Consider the following 19,713-nt stretch of genomic DNA (forward strand, 5'->3'; position numbering starts at 1 on the left):
AGGTTGAATGAGCAGCAGGCCAGTCAGCCACGGTCTCCAGCAGAGATCCTCTGAAAGGAATTAGACTCATGCTAACACAAAAACACTAGGATAATCCATCCATCCATCCATTGACTTTGCAGCAATCCCTTGTACTGAGCATGCATGTAGCAACAGTGGAAAGGAAAACTCCCATTAGACAAGAAGAAAGCTTCATCACAACCAGAACCAGGGTCAGTGTGAGCAACCATCTGCCACGACCAACTGGATGTTTGAAAAAACAGAACACAAAAAATAAATGCAAACGAACTGATCCAGGTGTACTTTCTATGTGAAAGAAAAAGTAAGGAGTGATAAAGTGAGCAGGACACCCAGCAGACATTCTTTCTCACAAGGTTCAACTATGAATAACCTGTTTTACATTCCCTCATTGTTTTTAAAGTTTCACCCTTCCACCAAGGGAATGAGATTATTATCATTTATATTATTTTGCATTGATTCTGATGGGTAACAAGTCAAATAACGTGGGACTTCTGAAAACTGAGACATGGATTTTTTGTTTGGATTGATGAGATGGGATGTAACAGAGCGCATTTCTGTCAAATCACAGCTGTATTATTGATTTTAAAAAGATTTGACTGTTTACAGCATCTTTCTTATCAGTTTATTAAGGAACATATTTTTACATTTAATCTACAAGACAGTTTGTATTTTAAGGGACAGGTGGACATCTTTGGCAACATACTTACAGCTCATGACTACTTCACACATCTTTGCTTTTAAGACATTCATCAGTACCTTTAACTCTACATTTTGTTTTTTTGCTATTTCATATCTGTTAAGGTTCCACGCAACAAAGAGAATTCATGCAACGAGATATTGTGTTTTTACTGGATTCTTCTGATGAAATGTTGCGTGACTTCATTCTGGTGCGTGGCTTTGTTGAGCAGATGGTGGAGAAACTCAACGTGGATGAGAGGCAAGATCAAGTTTCTGTGGTTCAATACAGCAATGAACCTTCTATTGAGTTTCTCCTGAACACATATAAAACACAACAGAGTGTTGCTGACAGGTTAAAAAACTTGAGCCATAAAGGAGGCAGTCTTCGCAATACAGGCACAGCTCTGAATTACATCAAGGAAAATGTTTTCACAACTTCCTCTGGAAGTAGGCACCAACAAGGTGTCCTTCAGACCCTGGTTCTTCTAACTAGTGGAAGGTCAAGTGACGATGTCAGAAACGCTGCAGAAAACTTAAAGGAGATTGGTGTGATGATGTTTGTGGTGGGAATAAAGAATGCTGACATCCTTGAGATGCAGTCAATTTCCCAGGAAGCCAGTCATGCTTACCTTACAGTAGATTCCAGTGACATGTCAGACATTGAACAACAAATCCTTTCATCCATTGAGAAGAGTGAGAAGTATGTTGCCACAACAGTTTCACATGGTAAGATATTAATAGTTAGATTTCACACTATGTGCACAGCTTGATAAATGCTTAGCTTAGTTTAAGTAGTCTGAGCTCATATAGTGAGTATTGACAAAGAACTATGCTCAATCTGAACTGATCATTAGCCAACTTGTTAAACTTATCTGATTACAGATCCCAGCAGCAGAGATGTTGTATTTTTGATTGATGGTTCAGATGATTCTCAGCAAAGATTCCCTGACATTATAGATTTCATATCGAGATTAGTGACAGACCTAAGCATTGGTATCAACAGAGACCGTGTGGCTGTGGTCCAGTACAGCAACACAGCAGAGATTAATTTCAACCTGAGCCGCTATGTGACTAAGGATGATGTTCTCCAAGCAGTTTACCGGCTGACTCACAAGGGAGGTTATCCTAAAAACATTGGAGCTGCTCTCCAGTATGTAAAAGACTATGCCCTTACTCCTGAGTCTGGAAGTAGGATCCAGCAGGGTGCCCCGCAGATACTAATTCTGCTGAGTGGTGGAAGATCTGGAGATGATATAAGAACCTCAGTAAAAATGCTGAAGGAAATGGGGGTTACTATAGTTGCCATTGGGACAAGTGATGCAGACACCTTGGAGCTACAGACAATATCTCATGAACCCAAATATGCACTCTCTGTTACTGACTATGAAGAACTTTCCACTGTCGAGCAGGATGTGTGGTCTTTGTTAAGAGAGATTTCCCATCATGTTGTGCATTCAATAGATTTTGGTAAGATCTGTTCTTATCTTATCTTCCCACCTCACTTTATTTCTTTTTTGTTTAAAAAGATCAGTAGTGAAATTTATCTTGAAAAATCTCTACTGCCTATAATTTATACTTCTTGTCTTTGTTGCAGATTCAAAGAAAAGCGATGTAGTTTTTCTTATTGATGGATCATATGACTCAAGAAATGGCTTTGAAGAAATTCGAGCCTTTATTTCAAAAATTGTTGAAAATTTAAATGTGAGTCATAATGGAGACCAAGTAGCTGTTGTTCAATACAGTCGTGATGCCACAGCTAATTTTTACTTAAACTCACATTCATCCAAGAATGATGTGCTCAGTTCCATTAGAACAATGAGACATAAGCTGGGAAGACCTCTTAACATTGGTAATGCCCTGGAATTTGTCAGGGACCAAGTCTTTGCCGCTTCAGCTGGAGGCAGGGGAGCTGATTTGGCTTCTCAGTATCTATATTTATTTAGTGGTGGGAGGTCTGGAGATGATGTCAGAGCGCCAGCACAGATGCTAAAAGCCAAGGGGATAACGACGTTGACTATTGGAACAAAGAATGCAGATACACTGGAAATGCAAACCATCTCTTACACACCTGGACATTATTTTTATGTTCTAAACTATGACAACCTGCAAAGCATTTATACAAGTGTAGAAACCAAATTGAGGGACTCGCAAGAAACCACTGAATTTCCAACTGGTAAGAATCAAAAAGATAAGAGCTCTCAAGATGGCTGATTGTTAATTTTGTTTTCTAAGGTATGAACTTCTTTAAATGTGCTTGTATACATTTCAGACACTTCTGCAGCTGTAGAAGCAAATCTACAGAAAGCTGATATTGTTTTCTTGCTTGATGGCTCTGATAACATGCAACCAAATGAAAGACTGATTTTGGAATTTGTCATAGACTTTGTCAAGAAACTAGAAATTGGACCAAGTAAAGCACAAGTTGCTTTGGTCCAATACAGCACAGAGCCAACTACTAACTTTGTTTTGAACAAATACTCTGTGAAGGAGGATGCCTTGAATCATTTGAGTATTGTGAAACTGAAAGGAGGTGACACAGTAAATACTGGCAGAGCCATTGATTTTGTGAAAAACACTGTCTTCACTGCTTCATCTGGAAGCCGAGTCCAACAGGGAGTCCCACAGGTACTGATTCTTGCAAGTGGGAAAAAGTCAGAGGATGATGTCTTTGACCCCGTGGAAAGGTTAAAAAATGCTGGAATTGCTCTATTTGCTGTTGGAGTGAACACTGCAGATCGGGTTGAGATGGAGCAGTTAGCTCCAGGGGCATGGTATTTTGTTAAGGAGTCTTCTGACTTTCCTGTTGTGAGACAACAGGTGTTGGCAGTCACTGCCACTTTCAGAGGCTCTATGAGCCCAGGTGTTGGTAAGTGGATATATTTCTCTAATTTAAAGGAAAAACATTCAACTATATTTTGGTGATAATCTTCTCACGTGTTCAGCAACACTAACAAACTGATTATTTGCATTCTTAGGTTCAACTTCCACAGTGAAAAGAGATATTGTATTCCTTATTGATGGAACTGACGATGTCAGGAGTAGATTCAGCAATATTCGTGAATTCATTGCAAACCTGGTTCAGAATTTTAATCAACAACAAGACAAAGTTGCAGTTGTGCAATATAGCGACAATGCTGAAATCAGTTTCAGTCTAAATGCCTACACCACAAAAGCTGATGTTCTCCAGCACATTGCAAGGCTTAAACCAAAAGGGGGACGGCCTCAGTATATTGGGGCAGCTCTACAGTTTGTAAAAGATAATGTTTTTGTTTCAAAGGCTGGAGGACGACATAATGAAAGTGCCAAGCAGATACTTGTTGTTTTGGCGGGTGGAAGGTCAAGAGATTCTCCACGAGGCCCAGCGAGAGCACTTAAAGGTGGGGGGGTCGTCATATTTGCAATTGGATCAAGACAGTCAAATTCAGCCGAAATGCAAGCCATTTCATCTGACTCAAACTACACCTACTCTGTCCCTGACTTTCAAAATCTGCCTCGCATCCAACAAATTCTAATGAGACATTTTTCTGGAATGAAAAGTCAGGAGGCTACAGAAGGTAAGACAGAGAATTAAAACATTCAGCTCTCAAATAGGCCACAGAAGATATAGTAATATAGTAACATAGTTTATTAAAGGTGTCAAGATCTAAGCAATTGAAAGCAGAGAATTACAGAATTCATTGACCAAATTCACTGACATTCCCAGAGTCCCAGAACAACACCTTCAGGCCTCTGTGGAGACTGCAGTTTAATATGTCAATACAGAAATAAATTTGGATGAATGTTCGTGGTATAGAATGGAAATAAAATGGCATCACATGATACAGTTTGAGCATGGCATTCATGATTCATGAACTTTTTCTCTTCCTATCTTTTCCCAGTCGACACTGCCAAAAAGGATATTGTATTCCTCCTCGATGGTTCTGATGGCACAAGGAATGGCTTCCCTGCCATGCGTGATTTTGTTGAAAAAGTGGTAGAAAAACTCAATATAGGAGAAAACAAAGACCGTGTGTCTGTGGTCCAGTTCAGCAGAGACGCTGAAGTCCATTTCTATCTGAATACGTACAATACAAGAGAGGATATTGTGGATGCGATCCGAGGGCTTAGACACAGAGGTGGGAGACCCCTCAACACTGGGGCAGCTCTCCAATACGTCAGAGGCAATGTCTTTACAAACGCCTCGGGGAGCAGACATCTGCAAGGTGTCCCACAAATGTTGATCCTGCTAACTGGTGGAAGGTCTTTTGACAATGTTGATGCCCCAGCCTCTGCTCTCAAACAGCAGGGCGTCATTGTGATTGGTATTGGAACAAGGACCTCTGACAGTAGAGAGCTGCAGAAGTTATCATATGAGCCTAATTATGCACTATCAGTATCTGAGTTCACTGACCTCCCTAGTGTCCAAGAACAGCTGTCCTCTGTCATGAGCACAGTGCTAGTCAGGGCAACACCGTTGGCACCAACAGTGACTGGTAAGGAAGTGACACATTTCACCTTCAAAGATCTTGTAGGATGCTGTTTAATGCGAGTGCACATATAATTTGCTAAGTCTATTTGGGACAGATGCAGCCTGGAAAAAATAGTTTTGCTAGCAGAAAGAGAATAACTTTTACATTGGAGGTTTGCTTTCATTATCTTACTTCTATATGGGAAGAATTTGATACTTGAATCTCAAAATGTCCCAAATCTTATTTTCCCTAGTGGTCAAAAAGCAACCAGGAAGGGATGTGGTGTTCTTGCTGGATGGGTCTGATGGCACTAGAACTGGCTTCCCTACAATGCGAGACTTTGTCCAAAGAGTAATAGAGACACTCAGTGTGGATGACAAGAAAGACCGTGTCTCAGTGGTTCAGTATAGCAGGGATCCAGCTGTCCAGTTCTATTTGAACACGTACATGACAAAAGGCCAGATCCTTGATGCTGTCAAGGGTTTGAGGCACAAAGGAGGAAGACCCCTCAACACTGGAGCAGCTCTCCAATACTTGAGGGATAATGTCTTCACTACCTCTGCAGGAAGCAGGCAGCCAGAAGGCGTTCCACAGGTCCTAATATTGCTGAGTGGCGGAAGATCTTTCGACAGTGTCGACGGACCTGCTACTGCTCTCAAACAGATGGGTGTCTTGATCTTTGCAATTGGAAGTGGAGGCTCTGACAGCAGAGAATTACAGAAAGTATCCCACGATCCCAGTTATGCTCTATCTGTGTCCGAATTCACTGACCTCCCCAGTGTCCAACAGCAGCTTCAGGCCTCCGTGGAGGCTGTGGTTATTGAAGTCACCCCTGAGTCACCAACTGTACATGGTATGTTATAAAGTCTGTCCTCTTGGTGACCTAAATGGTGTCCAGTGTATTTTAAACACATTTTAAATGGCAATTAAATGTGATAACATGTTTTATTTCCAGTATGTCTTTCATGACAATTCACACAATGTTAACCTTCTGTAATAACTGAGAACAGCTTAGGACAAATAGTTTGTTCTAAAGCAGTCCTCTAGTTGATCAGTACCCAGTGAGGAAACTTTGACCAAAGGTTTTTACTTTTTCTCTTCCTATCTTTTCCCAGTCGACACTGCCAAAAAGGATATTGTATTCCTCCTCGATGTTTCTGATGGCACAAGGAATGGCTTCCCTGCCATGCATGATTTTGTTGAAAAAGTGGTAGAAAAACTCAATATAGGAGAAAACAAAGACCGTGTGTCTGTGGTCCAGTTCAGCAGAGAGGCTGAAGTCTATTTCTATCTGAATACGTACAATACAAGAGAGGATATTGTGGATGCGATCCGAGGGCTTAGACACAGAGGTGGGAGACCCCTCAACACTGGGGCAGCTCTCCAATATGTCAGAGGCAATGTCTTTACAAATGCCTCGGGGAGCAGACATCTGCAAGGTGTCCCACAAATGTTGATCCTGCTAACTGGTGGAAGGTCTTTTGACAATGTTGATGCCCCAGCCTCTGCTCTCAAACAGCAGGGCGTCATTGTGATTGGTATTGGAACAAGGACCTCTGACAGTAGAGAGCTGCAGAAGTTATCATATGAGCCTAATTATGCACTATCAGTATCTGAGTTCACTGACCTCCCTAGTGTCCAAGAACAGCTGTCCTCTGTCATGAGCACAGTGCTAGTCAGGGCAACACCGTTGGCACCGACAGTGACTGGTAAGGAAGTGACACATTTCACCTTCTAAGATCTTGTAGGATGCTGTGTAGTGCGAGTGCACATAACATTTGCTGAGTCTATTTGGGACAGATGCAGTCTGGAAAAAATAGTTTTGCTAGCTGAAAGAGAATAACTTTTACATTGGAGGTGTGCTTTCATTATCTTACTTCCATATGGGAAGAGTGTTCTACTTGAATCTCAAAATGTCCCAAATCTTATTTTCCCTAGTGGTCAAAACGCAACCAGGAAGGGATGTGGTGTTCTTGCTGGATGGGTCTGATGGCACTAGAACTGGTTTCCCTGCAATGCGAGACTTTGTCCAAAGAGTAATAGAGACACTCAATGTGGATGACAAGAAAGACCGTGTGTCAGTGGTTCAGTATAGCAGGGATCCAGCTGTCCAGTTCTATTTGAACACGTACATGACAAAAGGCCAGATCCTTGATGCTGTCAAGGGTTTGAGGCACAAAGGAGGAAGACCCCTCAACACTGGAGCAGCTCTCCAATACTTGAGGGATAATGTCTTCACTACCTCTGCAGGAAGCAGGCAGCCAGAAGGCGTTCCACAGGTCCTAATATTGCTGAGTGGCGGAAGATCTTTCGACAGTGTCGACGGACCTGCTACTGCTCTCAAACAGATGGGTGTCTTGATCTTTGCAATTGGAAGTGGAGGCTCTGACAGCAGAGAATTACAGAAAGTATCCCACGATCCCAGTTATGCTCTATCTGTGTCCGAATTCACTGACCTCCCCAGTGTCCAACAGCAGCTTCAGGCCTCCGTGGAGGCTGTGGTTATTGAAGTCACCCCTGAGTCACCAACTGTACATGGTATGTTATAAAGTCTGTCCTCTTGGTGACCTAAATGGTGTCCAGTGTATTTTAAACACATTTTAAATGGCAATTAAATGTGATAACATGTTTTATTTCCAGTATGTCTTTCATGACAATTCACACAATGTTAACCTTCTGTAATAACTGAGAACAGCTTAGGACAAATAGTTTGTTCTAAAGCAGTCCTCTAGTTGATCAGTACCCAGTGAGGAAACTTTGACCAAAGGTTTTTACTTTTTCTCTTCCTATCTTTTCCCAGTCGACACTGCCAAAAAGGATATTGTATTCCTCCTCGATGTTTCTGATGGCACAAGGAATGGCTTCCCTGCCATGCGTGATTTTGTTGAAAAAGTGGTAGAAAAACTCAATATAGGAGAAAACAAAGACCGTGTGTCTGTGGTCCAGTTCAGCAGAGAGGCTGAAGTCCATTTCTATTTGAACACGTACAATACAAGAGAGGATATTGTGGATGCGATCAGAGGGCTTAGACACAGAGGTGGGAGACCCCTCAACACTGGGGCAGCTCTCCAATACGTCAGAGGCAATGTCTTTACAAACGCCTCGGGGAGCAGACATCTGCAAGGTGTCCCACAAATGTTGATCCTGCTAACTGGTGGAAGGTCTTTTGACAATGTTGATGCCCCAGCCTCTGCTCTCAAACAGCAGGGCGTCATTGTGATCGGTATTGGAACAAGGACCTCTGACAGTAGAGAGCTGCAGAAGTTATCATATGAGCCTAATTATGCACTATCACTATCTGAGTTCACTGACCTCCCTAGTGTCCAAGAACAGCTGTCCTCTGTCATGAGCACAGTGCTAGTCAGGGCAACACCGTTGGCACCAACAGTGACTGGTAAGGAAGTGACACATTTCACCTTCTAAGATCTTGTAGGATGCTGTTTAATGCGAGTGCACATATAATTTGCTAAGTCTATTTGGGACAGATGCAGCCTGGAAAAAATAGTTTTGTTAGCAGAAAGAGAATAACTTTTACATTGGAGGTTTGCTTTCATTATCTTACTTCTATATGGGAAGAATTTGATACTTGAATCTCAAAATGTCCCAAATCTTATTTTCCCTAGTGGTCAAAAAGCAACCAGGAAGGGATGTGGTGTTCTTGCTGGATGGGTCTGATGGCACTAGAACCGGCTTCCCTGCAATGCGAGACTTTGTCCAAAGAGTAATAGAGACACTCAGTGTGGATGACAAGAAAGACCGTGTCTCAGTGGTTCAGTATAGCAGGGATCCAGCTGTCCAGTTCTATTTGAACACGTACATGACAAAAGGCCAGATCCTTGATGCTGTCAAGGGTTTGAGGCACAAAGGAGGAAGACCCCTCAACACTGGAGCAGCTCTCCAATACTTGAGGGATAATGTCTTCACTACCTCTGCAGGAAGCAGGCAGCCAGAAGGCGTTCCACAGGTCCTAATATTGCTGAGTGGCGGAAGATCTTTCGACAGTGTCGACGGACCTGCTACTGCTCTCAAACAGATGGGTGTCTTGATCTTTGCAATTGGAAGTGGAGGCTCTGACAGCGAAGAATTACAGAAAGTATCCCACGATCCCAGTTATGCTCTATCTGTGTCCGAATTCACTGACCTCCCCAGTGTCCAACAGCAGCTTCAGGCCTCCGTGGAGGCTGTGGTTATTGAAATCACCCCTGAGTCACCAACTGTACATGGTATGTTATAAAGTCTGTCCTCTTGGTGACCTAAATGGTGTCCAGTGTATTTTAAACACATTTTAAATGGCAATTAAATGTGATAACATGTTTTATTTCCAGTATGTCTTTCATGACAATTCACACAATGTTAACCTTCTGTAATAACTGAGAACAGCTTAGGACAAATAGTTTGTTCTAAAGCAGTCCTCTAGTTGATCAGTACCCAGTGAGGAAACTTTGACCAAAGGTTTTTACTTTTTCTCTTCCTATCTTTTCCCAGTCGACACTGCCAAAAAGGATATTGTATTCCTCCTCGATGGTTCTGATGGCACAAGGAATGGCTTCCCTGCCATGCGTGATTTTGTTGAAAAAGTGGTAGAAAAACTCAATATAGGAGAAAACAAAGACCGTGTGTCTGTGGTCCAGTTCAGCAGAGACGCTGAAGTCTATTTCTATCTGAATACGTACAATACAAGAGAGGATATTGTGGATGCGATCCGAGGGCTTAGACACAGAGGTGGGAGACCCCTCAACACTGGGGCAGCTCTCCAATACGTCAGAGGCAATGTCTTTACAAATGCCTCGGGGAGCAGACATCTGCAAGGTGTCCCACAAATGTTGATCCTGCTAACTGGTGGAAGGTCTTTTGACAATGTTGATGCCCCAGCCTCTGCTCTCAAACAGCAGGGCGTCATTGTGATTGGTATTGGAACAAGGACCTCTGACAGTAGAGAGCTGCAGAAGTTATCATATGAGCCTAATTATGTACTATCAGTATCTGAGTTCACTGACCTCCCTAGTGTCCAAGAACAGCTGTCCTCTGTCATGAGCACAGTGCTAGTCAGGGCAACACCATTGGCACCAACAGTGACTGGTAAGGAAGTGACACATTTCACCTTCTAAGATCTTGTAGGATGCTGTTTAGTGCGAGTGCACATATAATTTGCTAAGTCTATTTGGGACAGATGCAGCCTGGAAAAAATAGTTTTGCTAGCAGAAAGAGAATAACTTTTACATTGGATGTTTGCTTTCATTATCTTACTTCCATATGGGAAGAATTTGATACTTGAATCTCAAAATGTCCCAAATCTTATTTTCCCTAGTGGTAAAAAAGCAACCAGGAAGGGATGTGGTGTTCTTGCTGGATGGGTCTGATGGCACTAGAACTGGCTTCCCTGCAATGCGAGACTTTGTCCAAAGAGTAATAGAGACACTCAGTGTGGATGACAAGAAAGACCGTGTCTCAGTGGTTCAGTATAGCAGGGATCCAGCTGTCCAGTCCTATTTGAACACGTACATGACAAAAGGCCAGATCCTTGATGCTGTCAAGGGTTTGAGGCACAAAGGAGGAAGACCCCTCAACACTGGAGCAGCTCTCCAATACTTGAGGGATAATGTCTTCACTACCTCTGCAGGAAGCAGGCAGCCAGAAGGCGTTCCACAGGTCCTAATATTGCTGAGTGGCGGAAGATCTTTCGACAGTGTCGACGGACCTGCTACTGCTCTCAAACAGATGGGTGTCTTGATCTTTGCAATTGGAAGTGGAGGCTCTGACAGCAGAGAATTACAGAAAGTATCCCACGATCCCAGTTATGCTCTATCTGTGTCCGAATTCACTGACCTCCCCAGTGTCCAACAGCAGCTTCAGGCCTCCGTGGAGGCTGTGGTTATTGAAGTCACCCCTGAGTCACCAACTGTACATGGTATGTTATAAAGTCTGTCCTCTTGGTGACCTAAATGGTGTCCAGTGTATTTTAAACACATTTTAAATGGCAATTAAATGTGATAACATGTTTTATTTCCAGTATGTCTTTCATGACAATTCACACAATGTTAACCTTCTGTAATAACTGAGAACAGCTTAGGACAAATAGTTTGTTCTAAAGCAGTCCTCTAGTTGATCAGTACCCAGTGAGGAAACTTTGACCAAAGGTTTTTACTTTTTCTCTTCCTATCTTTTCCCAGTCGACACTGCCAAAAAGGATATTGTATTCCTCATCGATGGTTCTGATGGCACAAGGAATGGCTTCCCTGCCATGCGTGATTTTGTTGAAAAAGTGGTAGAAAAACTCAATATAGGAGAAAACAAAGACCGTGTGTCTTTGGTCCAGTTCAGCAGAGACGCTGAAGTCCATTTCTATCTGAATACGTACAATACAAGAGAGGATATTGTGGATGCGATCAGAGGGCTTAGACACAGAGGTGGGAGACCCCTCAACACTGGGGCAGCTCTCCAATATGTCAGAGGCAATGTCTTTACAAACGCCTCGGGGAGCAGACATCTGCAAGGTGTCCCACAAATGTTGATCCTGCTAACTGGTGGAAGGTCTTTTGACAATGTTGATGCCCCAGCCTCTACTCTCAAACAGCAGGGCGTCATTGTGATTGGTATTGGAACAAGGACCTCTGACAGTAGAGAGCTGCAGAAGTTATCATATGAGCCTAATTATGCACTATCAGTATCTGAGTTCACTGACCTCCCTAGTGTCCAAGAACAGCTGTCCTCTGTCATGAGCACAGTGCTAGTCAGGGCAACACCGTTGGCACCGACAGTGACTGGTAAGGAAGTGACACATTTCACCTTCTAAGATCTTGTAGGATGCTGTTTAATGCGAGTGCACATATAATTTGCTAAGTCTATTTGGGACAGATGCAGCCTGGAAAAAATAGTTTTGCTAGCAGAAAGAGAATAACTTTTACATTGGAGGTTTGCTTTCATTATCTTACTTCTATATGGGAAGAATTTGATACTTGAATCTCAAAATGTCCCAAATCTTATTTTCCCTAGTGGTCAAAAAGCAACCAGGAAGGGATGTGGTGTTCTTGCTGGATGGGTCTGATGGCACTAGAACTGGCTTCCCTGCAATGCGAGACTTTGTCCAAAGAGTAATAGAGACACTCAGTGTGGATGACAAGAAAGACCGTGTCTCAGTGGTTCAGTATAGCAGGGATCCAGCTGTCCAGTTCTATTTGAACACGTACATGACAAAAGGCCAGATCCTTGATGCTGTCAAGGGTTTGAGGCACAAAGGAGGAAGACCCCTCAACACTGGAGCAGCTCTCCAATACTTGAGGGATAATGTCTTCACTACCTCTGCAGGAAGCAGGCAGCCAGAAGGCGTTCCACAGGTCCTAATATTGCTGAGTGGCGGAAGATCTTTCGACAGTGTCGACGGACCTGCTACTGCTCTCAAACAGATGGGTGTCTTGATCTTTGCAATTGGAAGTGGAGGCTCTGACAGCGAAGAATTACAGAAAGTATCCCACGATCCCAGTTATGCTCTATCTGTGTCCGAATTCACTGACCTCCCCAGAGTCCAACAGCAGCTTCAGGCCTCTATGGAGGCTGTGGTTATTGAAATCACCCCTGAGTCACCAACTGTACATGGTATGTTATAAAGTCTGTCCTCTTGGTGACCTAAATGATGTCCAGTGTATTTTAAACACATTTTAAATGGCAATTAAATGTGATAACATGTTTTATTTCCAGTATGTCTTTCATGACAATTCACACAATGTTAACCTTCTGTAATAACTGAGAACAGCTTAGGACAAATAGTTTGTTCTAAAGCAGTCCTCTAGTTGATCAGTACCCAGTGAGGAAACTTTGACCAAAGGTTTTTACTTTTTCTCTTCCTATCTTTTCCCAGTCGACACTGCCAAAAAGGATATTGTATTCCTCCTCGATGGTTCTGATGGCACAAGGAATGGCTTCCCTGCCATGCGTGATTTTGTTGAAAAAGTGGTAGAAAAACTCAATATAGGAGAAAACAAAGACCGTGTGTCTGTGGTCCAGTTCAGCAGAGACGCTGAAGTCTATTTCTATCTGAATACGTACAATACAAGAGAGGATATTGTGGATGCGATCCGAGGGCTTAGACACAGAGGTGGGAGACCCCTCAACACTGGGGCAGCTCTCCAATACGTCAGAGGCAATGTCTTTACAAATGCCTCGGGGAGCAGACATCTGCAAGGTGTCCCACAAATGTTGATCCTGCTAACTGGTGGAAGGTCTTTTGACAATGTTGATGCCCCAGCCTCTGCTCTCAACAGCAGGGCGTCATTGTGATTGGTATTGGAACAAGGACCTCTGACAGTAGAGAGCTGCAGAAGTTATCATATGAGCCTAATTATGTACTATCAGTATCTGAGTTCACTGACCTCCCTAGTGTCCAAGAACAGCTGTCCTCTGTCATGAGCACAGTGCTAGTCAGGGCAACACCATTGGCACCAACAGTGACTGGTAAGGAAGTGACACATTTCACCTTCTAAGATCTTGTAGGATGCTGTTTAGTGCGAGTGCACATATAATTTGCTAAGTCTATTTGGGACAGATGCAGCCTGGAAAAAATAGTTTTGCTAGCAGAAAGAGAATAACTTTTACATTGGAGGTTTGCTTTCATTATCTTACTTCCATATGGGAAGAATTTGATACTTGAATCTCAAAATGTCCCAAATCTTATTTTCCCTAGTGGTCAAAAAGCAACCAGGAAGGGATGTGGTGTTCTTGCTGGATGGGTCTGATGGCACTAGAACTGGCTTCCCTGCAATGCGAGACTTTGTCCAAAGAGTAATAGAGACACTCAGTGTGGATGACAAGAAAGACCGTGTCTCAGTGGTTCAGTATAGCAGGGATCCAGCTGTCCAGTTCTATTTGAACACGTACATGACAAAAGGCCAGATCCTTGATGCTGTCAAGGGTTTGAGGCACAAAGGAGGAAGACCCCTCAACACTGGAGCAGCTCTCCAATACTTGAGGGATAATGTCTTCACTACCTCTGCAGGAAGCAGGCAGCCAGAAGGCGTTCCACAGGTCCTAATATTGCTGAGTGGCGGAAGATCTTTCGACAGTGTCGACGGACCTGCTACTGCTCTCAAACAGATGGGTGTCTTGATCTTTGCAATTGGAAGTGGAGGCTCTGACAGCAGAGAATTACAGAAAGTATCCCACGATCCCAGTTATGCTCTATCTGTGTCCGAATTCACTGACCTCCCCAGTGTCCAACAGCAGCTTCAGGCCTCCGTGGAGGCTGTGGTTATTGAAGTCACCCCTGAGTCACCAACTGTACATGGTATGTTATAAAGTCTGTCCTCTTGGTGACCTAAATGGTGTCCAGTGTATTTTAAACACATTTTAAATGGCAATTAAATGTGATAACATGTTTTATTTCCAGTATGTCTTTCATGACAATTCACACAATGTTAACCTTCTGTAATAACTGAGAACAGCTTAGGACAAATAGTTTGTTCTAAAGCAGTCCTCTAGTTGATCAGTACCCAGTGAGGAAACTTTGACCAAAGGTTTTTACTTTTTCTCTTCCTATCTTTTCCCAGTCGACACTGCCAAAAAGGATATTGTATTCCTCCTCGATGGTTCTGATGGCACAAGGAATGGCTTCCCTGCCATGCGTGATTTTGTTGAAAAAGTGGTAGAAAAACTCAATATAGGAGAAAACAAAGACCGTGTGTCTGTGGTCCAGTTCAGCAGAGACGCTGAAGTCCATTTCTATCTGAATACGTACAATACAAGAGAGGATATTGTGGATGCGATCAGAGGGCTTAGACACAGAGGTGGGAGACCCCTCAACACTGGGGCAGCTCTCCAATACGTCAGAGGCAATGTCTTTACAAACGCCTCGGGGAGCAGACATCTGCAAGGTGTCCCACAAATGTTGATCCTGCTAACTGGTGGAAGGTCTTTTGACAATGTTGATGCCCCAGCCTCTGCTCTCAAACAGCAGGGCGTCATTGTGATCGGTATTGGAACAAGGACCTCTGACAGTAGAGAGCTGCAGAAGTTATCATATGAGCCTAATTATGCACTATCAGTATCTGAGTTCACTGACCTCCCTAGTGTCCAAGAACAGCTGTCCTCTGTCATGAGCACAGTGCTAGTCAGGGCAACACCGTTGGCACCAACAGTGACTGGTAAGGAAGTGACACATTTCACCTTCTAAGATCTTGTAGGATGCTGTTTAATGCGAGTGCACATATAATTTGCTAAGTCTATTTGGAACAGATGCAGCCTGGAAAAAATAGTTTTGTTAGCAGAAAGAGAATAACTTTTACATTGGAGGTTTGCTTTCATTATCTTACTTCTATATGGGAAGAATTTGATACTTGAATCTCAAAATGTCCCAAATCTTATTTTCCCTAGTGGTCAAAAAGCAACCAGGAAGGGATGTGGTGTTCTTGCTGGATGGGTCTGATGGCACTAGAACCGGCTTCCCTGCAATGCGAGACTTTGTCCAAAGAGTAATAGAGACACTCAGTGTGGATGACAAGAAAGACCGTGTCTCAGTGGTTCAGTATAGCAGGGATCCAGCTGTCCAGTCCTATTTGAACACGTACATGACAAAAGGCCAGATCCTTGATGCTGTCAAGGGTTTGAGGCACAAAGGAGGAAGACCCCTCAACACTGGAGCAGCTCTCCAATACTTGAGGGATAATGTCTTCACTACCTCTGCAGGAAGCAGGCAGCCAGAAGGCGTTCCACAGGTCCTAATATTGCTGAGTGGCGGAAGATCTTTCGACAGTGTCGACGGACCTGCTACTGCTCTCAAACAGATGGGTGTCTTGATCTTTGCAATTGGAAGTGGAGGCTCTGACAGCGAAGAATTACAGAAAGTATCCCACGATCCCAGTTATGCTCTATCTGTGTCCGAATTCACTGACCTCCCCAGTGTCCAACAGCAGCTTCAGGCCTCTATGGAGGCTGTGGTTATTGAAATCACCCCTGAGTCACCAACTGTACATGGTATGTTATAAAGTCTGTCCTCTTGGTGACCTAAATGGTGTCCAGTGTATTTTAAACACATTTTAAATGGCAATTAAATGTGATAACATGTTTTATTTCCAGTATGTCTTTCATGACAATTCACACAATGTTAACCTTCTGTAATAACTGAGAACAGCTTAGGACAAATAGTTTGTTCTAAAGCAGTCCTCTAGTTGATCAGTACCCAGTGAGGAAACTTTGACCAAAGGTTTTTACTTTTTCTCTTCCTATCTTTTCCCAGTCGACACTGCCAAAAAGGATATTGTATTCCTCCTCGATGGTTCTGATGGCACAAGGAATGGCTTCCCTGCCATGCGTGATTTTGTTGAAAAAGTGGTAGAAAAACTCAATATAGGAGAAAACAAAGACCGTGTGTCTGTGGTCCAGTTCAGCAGAGAGGCTGAAGTCCATTTCTATCTGAATACGTACAATACAAGAGAGGATATTGTGGATGCGATCCGAGGGCTTAGACACAGAGGTGGGAGACCCCTCAACACTGGGGCAGCTCTCCAATATGTCAGAGGCAATGTCTTTACAAATGCCTCGGGGAGCAGACATCTGCAAGGTGTCCCACAAATGTTGATCCTGCTAACTGGTGGAAGGTCTTTTGACAATGTTGATGCCCCAGCCTCTGCTCTCAAACAGCAGGGCGTCATTGTGATTGGTATTGGAACAAGGACCTCTGACAGTAGAGAGCTGCAGAAGTTATCATATGAGCCTAATTATGCACTATCAGTATCTGAGTTCACTGACCTCCCTAGTGTCCAAGAACAGCTGTCCTCTGTCATGAGCACAGTGCTAGTCAGGGCAACACCGTTGGCACCAACAGTGACTGGTAAGGAAGTGACACATTTCACCTTCTAAGATCTTGTAGGATGCTGTTTAGTGCGAGTGCACATATAATTTGCTAAGTCTATTTGGAACAGATGCAGCCTGGAAAAAATAGTTTTGCTAGCAGAAAGAGAATAACTTTTACATTGGATGTTTGCTTTCATTATCTTACTTCCATATGGGAAGAATTTGATACTTGAATCTCAAAATGTCCCAAATCTTATTTTCCCTAGTGGTAAAAAGCAACCAGGAAGGGATGTGGTGTTCTTGCTGGATGGGTCTGATGGCACTAGAACTGGCTTCCCTGCAATGCGAGACTTTGTCCAAAGAGTAATAGAGACACTCAGTGTGGATGACAAGAAAGACCGTGTCTCAGTGGTTCAGTATAGCAGGGATCCAGCTGTCCAGTTCTATTTGAACACGTACATGACAAAAGGCCAGATCCTTGATGCTGTCAAGGGTTTGAGGCACAAAGGAGGAAGACCCCTCAACACTGGAGCAGCTCTCCAATACTTGAGGGATAATGTCTTCACTACCTCTGCAGGAAGCAGGCAGCCAGAAGGCGTTCCACAGGTCCTAATATTGCTGAGTGGCGGAAGATCTTTCGACAGTGTCGACGGACCTGCTACTGCTCTCAAACAGATGGGTGTCTTGATCTTTGCAATTGGAAGTGGAGGCTCTGACAGCAGAGAATTACAGAAAGTATCCCACGATCCCAGTTATGCTCTATCTGTGTCCGAATTCACTGACCTCCCCAGTGTCCAACAGCAGCTTCAGGCCTCCGTGGAGGCTGTGGTTATTGAAGTCACCCCTGAGTCACCAACTGTACATGGTATGTTATAAAGTCTGTCCTCTTGGTGACCTAAATGATGTCCAGTGTATTTTAAACACATTTTAAATGGCAATTAAATGTGATAACATGTTTTATTTCCAGTATGTCTTTCATGACAATTCACACAATGTTAACCTTCTGTAATAACTGAGAACAGCTTAGGACAAATAGTTTGTTCTAAAGCAGTCCTCTAGTTGATCAGTACCCAGTGAGGAAACTTTGACCAAAGGTTTTTACTTTTTCTCTTCCTATCTTTTCCCAGTCGACACTGCCAAAAAGGATATTGTATTCCTCATCGATGGTTCTGATGGCACAAGGAATGGCTTCCCTGCCATGCGTGATTTTGTTGAAAAAGTGGTAGAAAAACTCAATATAGGAGAAAACAAAGACCGTGTGTCTTTGGTCCAGTTCAGCAGAGACGCTGAAGTCCATTTCTATCTGAATACGTACAATACAAGAGAGGATATTGTGGATGCGATCAGAGGGCTTAGACACAGAGGTGGGAGACCCCTCAACACTGGGGCAGCTCTCCAATACGTCAGAGGAAATGTATTTACAAATGCCTCGGGGAGCAGACATCTGCAAGGTGTCCCACAAATGTTGATCCTGCTAACTGGTGGAAGGTCTTTTGACAATGTTGATGCCCCAGCCTCTACTCTCAAACAGCAGGGCGTCATTGTGATTGGTATTGGAACAAGGACCTCTGACAGTAGAGAGCTGCAGAAGTTATCATATGAGCCTAATTATGCACTATCAGTATCTGAGTTCACTGACCTCCCTAGTGTCCAAGAACAGCTGTCCTCTGTCATGAGCACAGTGCTAGTCAGGGCAACACCGTTGGCACCGACAGTGACTGGTAAGGAAGTGACACATTTCACCTTCTAAGATCTTGTAGGATGCTGTTTAATGCGAGTGCACATATAATTTGCTAAGTCTATTTGGGACAGATGCAGTCTGGAAAAAATAGTTTTGCTAGCAGAAAGAGAATAACTTTTACATTGGAGGTTTGCTTTCATTATCTTACTTCCATATGGGAAGAATTTGATACTTGAATCTCAAAATGTCCCAAATCTTATTTTCCCTAGTGGTCAAAAAGCAACCAGGAAGGGATGTGGTGTTCTTGCTGGATGGGTCTGATGGCACTAGAACTGGCTTCCCTGCAATGCGAGACTTTGTCCAAAGAGTAATAGAGACACTCAGTGTGGATGACAAGAAAGACCGTGTCTCAGTGGTTCAGTATAGCAGGGATCCAGCTGTCCAGTTCTATTTGAACACGTACATGACAAAAGGCCAGATCCTTGATGCTGTCAAGGGTTTGAGGCACAAAGGAGGAAGACCCCTCAACACTGGAGCAGCTCTCCAATACTTGAGGGATAATGTCTTCACTACCTCTGCAGGAAGCAGGCAGCCAGAAGGCGTTCCACAGGTCCTAATATTGCTGAGTGGCGGAAGATCTTTCGACAGTGTCGACGGACCTGCTACTGCTCTCAAACAGATGGGTTGTCTTGATCTTTGCAATTGGAAGTGGAGGCTCTGACAGCGAAGAATTACAGAAAGTATCCCACGATCCCAGTTATGCTCTATCTGTGTCCGAATTCACTGACCTCCCCAGTGTCCAACAGCAGCTTCAGGCCTCTATGGAGGCTGTGGTTATTGAAATCACCCCTGAGTCACCAACTGTACATGGTATGTTATAAAGTCTGTCCTCTTGGTGACCTAAATGATGTCCAGTGTATTTTAAACACATTTTAAATGGCATTAAATGTGATAACATGTTTTATTTCCAGTATGTCTTTCATGACAATTCACACAATGTTAACCTTCTGTAATAACTGAGAACAGCTTAGGACAAATAGTTTGTTCTAAAGCAGTCCTCTAGTTGATCAGTACCCAGTGAGGAAACTTTGACCAAAGGTTTTA

At 43.4% G+C, this 19,713-nt stretch overlaps 1 protein-coding gene across 4 annotated transcripts in view; it reads left to right on the forward strand.

Moving 5' to 3' along the window:
* The window catches only part of LOC124871346 (collagen alpha-3(VI) chain-like), a 109,101-nt gene that overhangs the window by 18,261 nt on the left and 71,127 nt on the right, over nt 1–19,713 (forward strand). The window lies entirely within an intron of this gene.

Source organism: Girardinichthys multiradiatus, chromosome 7, assembly GCF_021462225.1.
Source record: "Girardinichthys multiradiatus isolate DD_20200921_A chromosome 7, DD_fGirMul_XY1, whole genome shotgun sequence".
NCBI lineage: Eukaryota > Metazoa > Chordata > Actinopteri > Cyprinodontiformes > Goodeidae > Girardinichthys > Girardinichthys multiradiatus.